This window comes from Schistocerca cancellata, chromosome 2 (genome assembly GCF_023864275.1).
Source record: "Schistocerca cancellata isolate TAMUIC-IGC-003103 chromosome 2, iqSchCanc2.1, whole genome shotgun sequence".
In the NCBI taxonomy this organism is placed as follows: Eukaryota; Metazoa; Arthropoda; class Insecta; order Orthoptera; family Acrididae; genus Schistocerca; species Schistocerca cancellata.
Window position 1 is genome coordinate 729,027,207 of NC_064627.1, and position 8,501 is coordinate 729,035,707.

The window sequence follows — 8,501 nt, forward strand, 5'->3', positions numbered from 1 at the left end:
TACATACTCTCGTCAATAGTGGGTTGTCTAGTAAATTAAGTTAGTAATATCTGTACATTGCTTAGTACCACATCCACAGGCCAGCATTACTTCGTACAACAGCATTATCCCACAAGGTGACAGCACACAATGCAGAGCTACTTCAAGAGCGTGGTAAGATTTAGGTGTTTAATACACTCATTATTCATTTTTCCATGTGCCTTTTGAGAATGGAATGGTCGACACAATGATTCTGATATCGGATTTTGGTTAGGTATAGCATATGCCTCCTGCCACTTGGGCAGTGGGTATGCACAACTTGCTGCCCTGTCAGTTGTGCATAGTATTCTGTGTGATGTACGTTGTGCATAAACTCTCTGATCAAAACTATCTGGTCACTACTAGTGGACATTAATATGCGGTGTGTCTATCGTCGAAACGCATACAGTATTTAAAAAGAAAATCGTGAGTGACATTATAAAAATAGTTATTTTATAAACAAATCCATTGTGCACTCACACGGGATTTGCAGCTCTCTGTCTGGTACGCAGATTAGCCTGAGGGCATTGTTTTGAGTGCTTTATGACATCCACATATGTAATTTCCGGGCTGGTTTCTCATCCACATTATAAAGGGCATTATGTTCATTTTAAGCATTTTGTTCTCGAGAAAGTGTAGTGTAATACTCTTATTGTTTCTCCTGGAATTCTGTCACGATGCGACAGTACCATTCCATTAGACAGAAAGCCATCTCGACCCAACCCTGCCTCTGACTCTGTAGACCGCCATCATTGTGAAAAAATAAAACACCAAAACTACATATAGAATTCTCAGCCACATGAGATTCGCTAACGTAGCCCCACAAACGTGAAGCACACACTACGAGGAGAGTGATGAAAAAAAAGGCTAAACAAACGCCTATACACAGAGAATGACAGATAATGCTGAACAAATCCAAGTCTAAAAGGATAGTGTTGATGACTCAGGTGTAATTAGTGGTGCTATATTAATATTAAGTAAACAACCATGTGAGAATACCTAAAACACACACTTCGCAAAAGTTAAAAATTAAACGGATATGGGAGTAGCGCATGCATTGGGTTCCACTGTCCGTCATACGTGTGTCTCCCATACAGGAGTCATTGACTGACTGGAAAAATGCCTCTGGGCAGAGCAATCGTTACAAAACGAAATCTGTGTCAAGTTTTGTGTCATAGATCCGTGTTTCCGACTGAGTTTCACATTTAAAAACATGTGCTGCAGACTTCTTTTTCATAACCAGAAGTAAAAACCAAACCATTTCTATTTTATTATTCATGGAACATCGCCAACCCGCCACTGATTCCTCTACTTATGAAAACAGATATGACTCCATTTCTTAAAAACTGAAACGAGGGTAACACTGAAGTATCTAAAAAGTAGGTCATGCATTTACCATTGCTATGTAGTCTCTATTTAACAAAGAGAGTCACGATGGCAGCAGAATAGAAGTTAGTTCATAAAGAAACCTATTACTTACACTTTGTTCCGAAGACCTCTATCATTCCCGAATGGCGCCATTCTCGGTAAAATTTTGATGTAGAAATAACAATGTTTACTTTGGCATCATAGCTAATGAATTTGTCGTTCACTGTCAGAGATCTGTAATTATACTCGTGTATTATGATAAGCAGCCTGCTCATGTATAAATGGCACCTCTACATATGGGGAGAGCGTGTCACGGGAGGATACCCAGAAAAACAACGCGAAAATATTTAGTCGTGTCCTAAAACATACAGAGAAATAGACATTGTAATAGAATAAGAGAAATCAGATCTGGCATGGAAATTTTTAGTTTCTCTTGTTTTTCCACAAGAGGACGAAAGTTTTAGTGTTGTTGGATGTGAATTTTCTGGATCACGTGATAGTGATGTTATTGTCATAGTTACGTGTGCATCACACCACCTCATCATTATGCGGAAAATGGAAGTACGTGCCACACTAAAACGTAAGTAAAAACGAATATAGGAGCCAAAACATCGCGAAAAACTGAATTACATTCTAGAAGATAGGTTAACTCCCAGCAAAAAAAAAAAAAAAAAAAAAAAAAAAAAAAAAAAAAAAAAAAAAAAAAAAAAAAAAAATCTCATCAATATCGTTTGGTTGCGGATGACAAACTACCTGTAGTAATTAACACACAAATGATCCAGAAAATTCATGCACACCAAATGTAAAGGTATTTACAAATGCACATAATTTTATAATCATTTAACAAAAATGTTCACATTGCAGAATAAATAAAAACGAAAACCCACTGATGATGGCACAGTGGTGCCGAAACATGTTTGGGTACTGAGAAAAACGGTGTATTGCATAACTGGCGGACCTCATATCCAACAATTTTAACTGCAAACACGGCCAATACAAGGAGCTGCAAATCAAAATAACAGATATGTTAGTGTTGTGGTGTCATGCCCCCTCATATACTGTAGCGTATTCTCATTTGACAGCTAGTATTTACATCATTTGCTCAACCCATGCAATATGTAACTTGATGTACAACTTGAAATGTTTTATCTGCCCTGTATTAAAGTAAACAGATGTGGCATGATCTCCCTCTTATCTGTAGTGTTTATGTTAAAGGCCCGCAGCTACAGTGACAAGTCCCAAGCAATTTCTCTTGTACCACTTTTTCATAGTATATCTATAAATCAGTGTAATGTTACTAACATGTGACTTATAAAAGGCTCTGGAATATGGTGTAGGCAACAAATTACAGTAGTGTGGTAACAGAATCCGACTTTTCCTTGTTACACATCCTACTACTGCCTCGATTTGCGACTGAGTTAGTGGAGTGTATATAAAGGCACATTTGCATGCCGTGCGTGAGTTTCCTCGGAAACGCGAAATCTTAATTAAATAATTAATCTCTGACAAATAAATAAAGCCTATGGCACAGAACTGCAGCGCTATGCCGCTTATAAAACAAAATACAATTATGACACTCTTATGTTTCATTAAGAAGGAGGAGGTCTTGTAGAATAGCTGAGGCTGGAAGCACGTATATTTTATTAACTGGCACACCGCCATTTTTGATGTTATATAAGAACACTGCGAGTTGCAATCTTACTAGGCACTCGATTCTGTACAGAATTTATATTTATGAAAGTAAGTTGAATTATTTAACTGTAGGCTTATTCGTTGAATATATCTGATTTAACTAACTGTGTAAACTTTTTTATGTTTAGTAGTCAGTCACCTCTGTACGACGTATTGACATGGCTGGCAAATTATTCTAATATTGAGATTTAGATTTTGAGTCCGCACCTACCGCAGCAGTCTTTGGAAATGATTTAAATACGAAGTCCGATTATTGGAGTCTTATTTCACGGTCAACTACGAATAACATTGCACTTACGAAAAAGCCATTGTCAAACGTCTGATACCAAATAATTAAACGTCCACGTTCCAGGTAAGCAAATATTAATTACAACCAATCACTATAATACATAATTAATAATTAATAATTAATATTTATTTTATTTTATTTATTTATTTATTTTATATTGGCGACTGCGTGTCGGACTTGTTATTTTGTCATTTGTTACATTGTTCTCTTTGTTTCATGTGAAAAATCAAATTTCTGGACCTGGACTTGAGTATATGAGAAATAACAAAAATCTGAAGATTTTTCCAATTCTAAAATTTTGCGGGAAGACGCAACGAAGCTTCCAGCAAAATAAGGTAAGACGCAGCATCTGTGCAATGGCAGGCTTGACCAGACGCATAATTCAGTGTATTAGCTCTTCAGTAGATTCTGTAGTATTTCTTTCGCGCGTAGCAGTTTTCAGTGATAAATTTCATTCTCAGTGCTTTTCCTTAAACAATAACTTCTGCAACAATACCTATACACGAGTGTACAATATGGCCGACTTCTGAACGATACGTTGTAACATGGCCAGTAGCCATTAACAATAATCCCATATTCAGTTTACATTTTTAAATTAACAAACAGCCATTGTTGCTACGAGCGATTCATGTCCAACTGCATTTTATTTTAAAACGAGTGTCAAACTTTATTTTCTCGAAGCATATCTTACGTGTGGCATGGTCATAACTAGAAAACAATACACAAAAATGGAACAGCAAAGACATGCTATTCAGACGCAATCCGACTCGGACGAGAGACAAATGTTTGAAAATTACTTTACGACAGCAACCGGTAGTGACGATCCATTAAATATTGACGCAAGTGTTAACGGAAATTTTGTCAATAGGCCGTCCACCACAAAAATTTCAAAGTCTCAGTCAGAGCCCATGTTAATACATGACATCACGTCTAATGACGCGGCGGGGGCAGATACCTAGCAAACAGCAAACATTGCCAACATGTTACAAATGCGAATGAAACAAAACGCAGAAAATATGGCAACCTTAAAGACACAAAATGAACAGTTAAAGACACAAAATGACGAAATTAAATCTGATCTCATAGCAATCAAGACAGGTAATGACACTTTATGTAAACGTGTGGAACGTATAGACGCCACACTGACCAAACAGATGACTGAACTCAGTACGAAATTTTCCAAGCTTAATACGATACAAGAAAAGACTACAAATGACGTAGCACTTTTACAGACACAAGTAAAAAACCTTAATGTCACGTGTGAAGCTCTTACTGAACAAATTCAAATATATCCTTCAGTACACGACAACCTTGAAAAACGAATTACTGACGTGCAGAATAAATTTGACGATGTAGAACAACACCTGACTGACATCTTACAATCTGATGCCACAGCTCATTTTCAAAATATTAATAAAGAATTTCATGATTGGGTAGAGAACAAAGACAAACATTTTGATAGATGCATACGTGAAAATTTACCAACAATTGTGCACGACTCCGTAGCGGAATACATCGCTAATAACAAACAACTGATTAGTGACGCAGTACAATCTGTCACTGCACCCATGAGACAATTCACCGATCAACCACAGTCTGAATGTAACGAAAATATCAGTCAAAATGTACAGTTCAGAAACCAATATACATACGAGTATGACGCACACATACCGCACACGACAAACACACAAGAACAAAACACACCACGACAACAACACATACCACGACGTGCAAACACAAACACAAGCTATTATTATGGTAAACCACAGCAACATTATCGTAATTACTCGCCATCTGAACATTACAGTAATTACAGTGGAACAAATCCATATCATAATGCAAAGGAAGAAGAAAGCTTAATAAAACACAGGCAGTTTCAGACTTTTATCCCAGAAAAACGAACCATTCCTCCGGCGATTTTTCTTAAATCTTTTAGTAACGCATTTCCACGCACTTGGAGTGACCGGAAAAAGATTTCATATATTGTCGGTTACATCCAAGGCGATGCAGCTGTCTGGGAATACAGTCAAGCTGACGTATGTACCACGTACAGTGAGTTTGAGCGTGCCTTTTTGAACAAATTCTGGTCGCAATCCGTCCAGGAGCGACTCAGAAGACAACTTTTAGAACCTGAAACTTTTAACAGTAAAATGGTAACTTACGTAGATATTTTGAAAAATACTTGAACATGGGACATTTTTTGGACGAACCAGACGCAACACGTGATATACTCCGTGCGTTGAAGGCCAAATTGCCTTTCAACATTAAAGAAAAACTCTTACATATTCCGGATGACGATCCAGATTATTTTTTAACAGCTTTAGATTCGGTTGACATGTTACTAGAAGATCAGCGCTTCGCGCGGCAAAACAGCAGCTACAATGTTTATACTAGTGGTATGCAAAACATGCAAGCTTGCCAACTCAATTCCGGCGCGCCCACAGTTGGATACGCGTTACAGCAAAAACAGCAAACTCGCATGCCGTATCAATACGGAAATCAAAATCTACACGCGTATTCCAATACAAACGACAGTTACAACAGTAATAACACTTCATGCGACAATCCATACAAAAGGCACCGCGGTAATAACAACAACAACGGTAACAACGGATACAAATATAACAACAAAAACTCAAACAGAAGTAGAAATAATAATAACTACGAGCCAAGACAGCATCAAGGGTGGACTCTTAGCGATCAATACTTTCATTCAAACACTGCTATACCGCAGCAGCCACCAGAACAAAATTGGAGCATACCTTACGACCGACAGGTAAGTCATAATGCGCAACAGCAACAACAACCGCAAAAGTTTGGAGATCACAAGAGGCAATATCCGAATGTGAATATAATAGAAGTGACACCTGATACACAACCTCAATCTGTGTCAGTAACTAATACAAATGCTAATCCAACAAACTAGAAACAGTCACTTCTATGCCCCGTGTCGTGGCTGAAGAACTCTTGGGGGGCGACTTCAATGTTATTTGACACCACCATTGAACAACAAAATATTGATATGCCTAATAATTCTAAACAAAAACTACCTGTTTTATTTATAAGATACAACCACAATGAGAATATATCAGATGAACTTTTGCAAGACAGCACACAATGTCGTTCAAACACAAATGAAATTGTTTTAGCATTTACTACTGGTGTAGTAGGTAGGATTCCAACTACTATTATCTTAGATACAGGTGCAGCTGTGAGCGTTTTGTCTTTTAATTTCTATAAAAAGATGTGTGAATTGGAGCCTGTGCCTGAGTTTCCTGCCCAAAACTGTAAAATAACTACTGCTCTAGGTAGGGTTAAGAAGCAAGTTTTTGTAAACATTAAAACAGGTAATGGAACCGTACAATGGCCATTCCTGGTTGTACAAAACCTTGTGACAAATTGCATATTAGGATTAGATATTATGAGCGAGAAGGACTGCATTATAGACTTCTCCAAAGGTAAATGTATTTTAAATGATAAAGGCAGTGTAATTATTATTGATTCGGACAGGAGAACTCTAAAGCATGACAAAGACTGTACAGGGTACAAGGTTCAGTTAGTACTTGACAATGACATTCAAGACACGCACACACACTCATCTGACACAGAGCTAATAGACTTGAAAACATTGATTGATCATAAGATAAATGAAGCTACAGCTCTCAGTGTACATGAACGTATAAAACTACAGGAAGTGTTATCCAAATATTTACAAGTTTTTACCAAACGATTAGGTGTTATCAACACGTATGTCTACAAGATTGAAGTTAAGCCTCACAAGATCTTCTTCCACAAGACATATAACGTACCGTTATCTCAACGACCTGCTGTGTGGCAAGAACTAAAACAATTCACAACATAGATAATAAGTCGTATAGAAATTTTCATTTCAGCTGTACCAGTGACGCAGTTGAAGACAGAAGAACTTTTCTTTCAACCCCGCGGCACTACCAAGAAGACTGAATATTAAGGTAAAATTTATGATTACGCAGCAGTGAATGATATATTAATTCTTCACGGAACATATGTGACTGTAGGTACCACTGACTTGGTATGACACCTGACGAACCGACAGACATCATCTGTGAAGTGACCTTTTACTTCGAGAAATAGATTAGACGCACATCTCTACACTATACACACACGCACAAAACGCGAGGAATCTAACAGTTTTCCGTCTCTTATATTTTGAATATTTATTGAGTAGTGAAAAAGCCTGGTCTTGCCTACTGATGTAATGAATGTTGTGTCTAACCTATCTTATCTTGTGACACCACAAAAAAAACATCGATAAAATCCCAGCAAATCCGTTAAAGAGAACGTAAATATCTGCAATTCATGTAATCAAATATGACATAATGTAATAATTTATAGCTATGTAATGATGATGTAAACATGTTTATGTGTAACTGTATTATGTTTATGCTAAGAAAATATGTGACGTGTATATGTATGATTACTTATGTATTTAAAAATAATATGTATAATGTAACTGTTACTATGTGAAAATTTGAACGATAACGAGTGCCAAAATGTGAAAAACTTTAAAAAAAATTGCATAGTGAACCACTGTTCGCGGACATTAACGTACATTACTAAGTCTGCAACTACGCAGAAAACCTATGTGAAAGAAACTGTTAATCACATTCATCATGCGTCGTACCTTTGTAAACGCGATGAACGATTTCTTTGATAAGTAACTACGAACATTTAGGTGAGCTATATTAAAAAAAAAAAAAACTGAAAATGTGAAGTGCATAATTGGTGCATCGTCTAGTGACATTACTACAGTACCTAACTTCAACAGTTACTACAGTACCTAACAACGTGCCTGTCCAGACAACAACACGACGAGTGGAAGAATTTTGGTTGGAACTTCAGGGAATGGAATGTTCTCGAAATGTGACGGACACACTTACCTGGTCTGTCCAGGGATCGACGCCAGCTATGTGTCGTCCGAGGTTCTGCAACCAAGCTTCCACGGAATATCGAAAACATACTGCATATGGACCAATTACGCGACGGGTCACGTCCGATCTGTAATAAACAATGCTTTTTGTCACGACGAACTGCATCACAACGACTATAATGGAAATAGGAAATGGACATGCTTATGTATCAATTACGTTGTTAT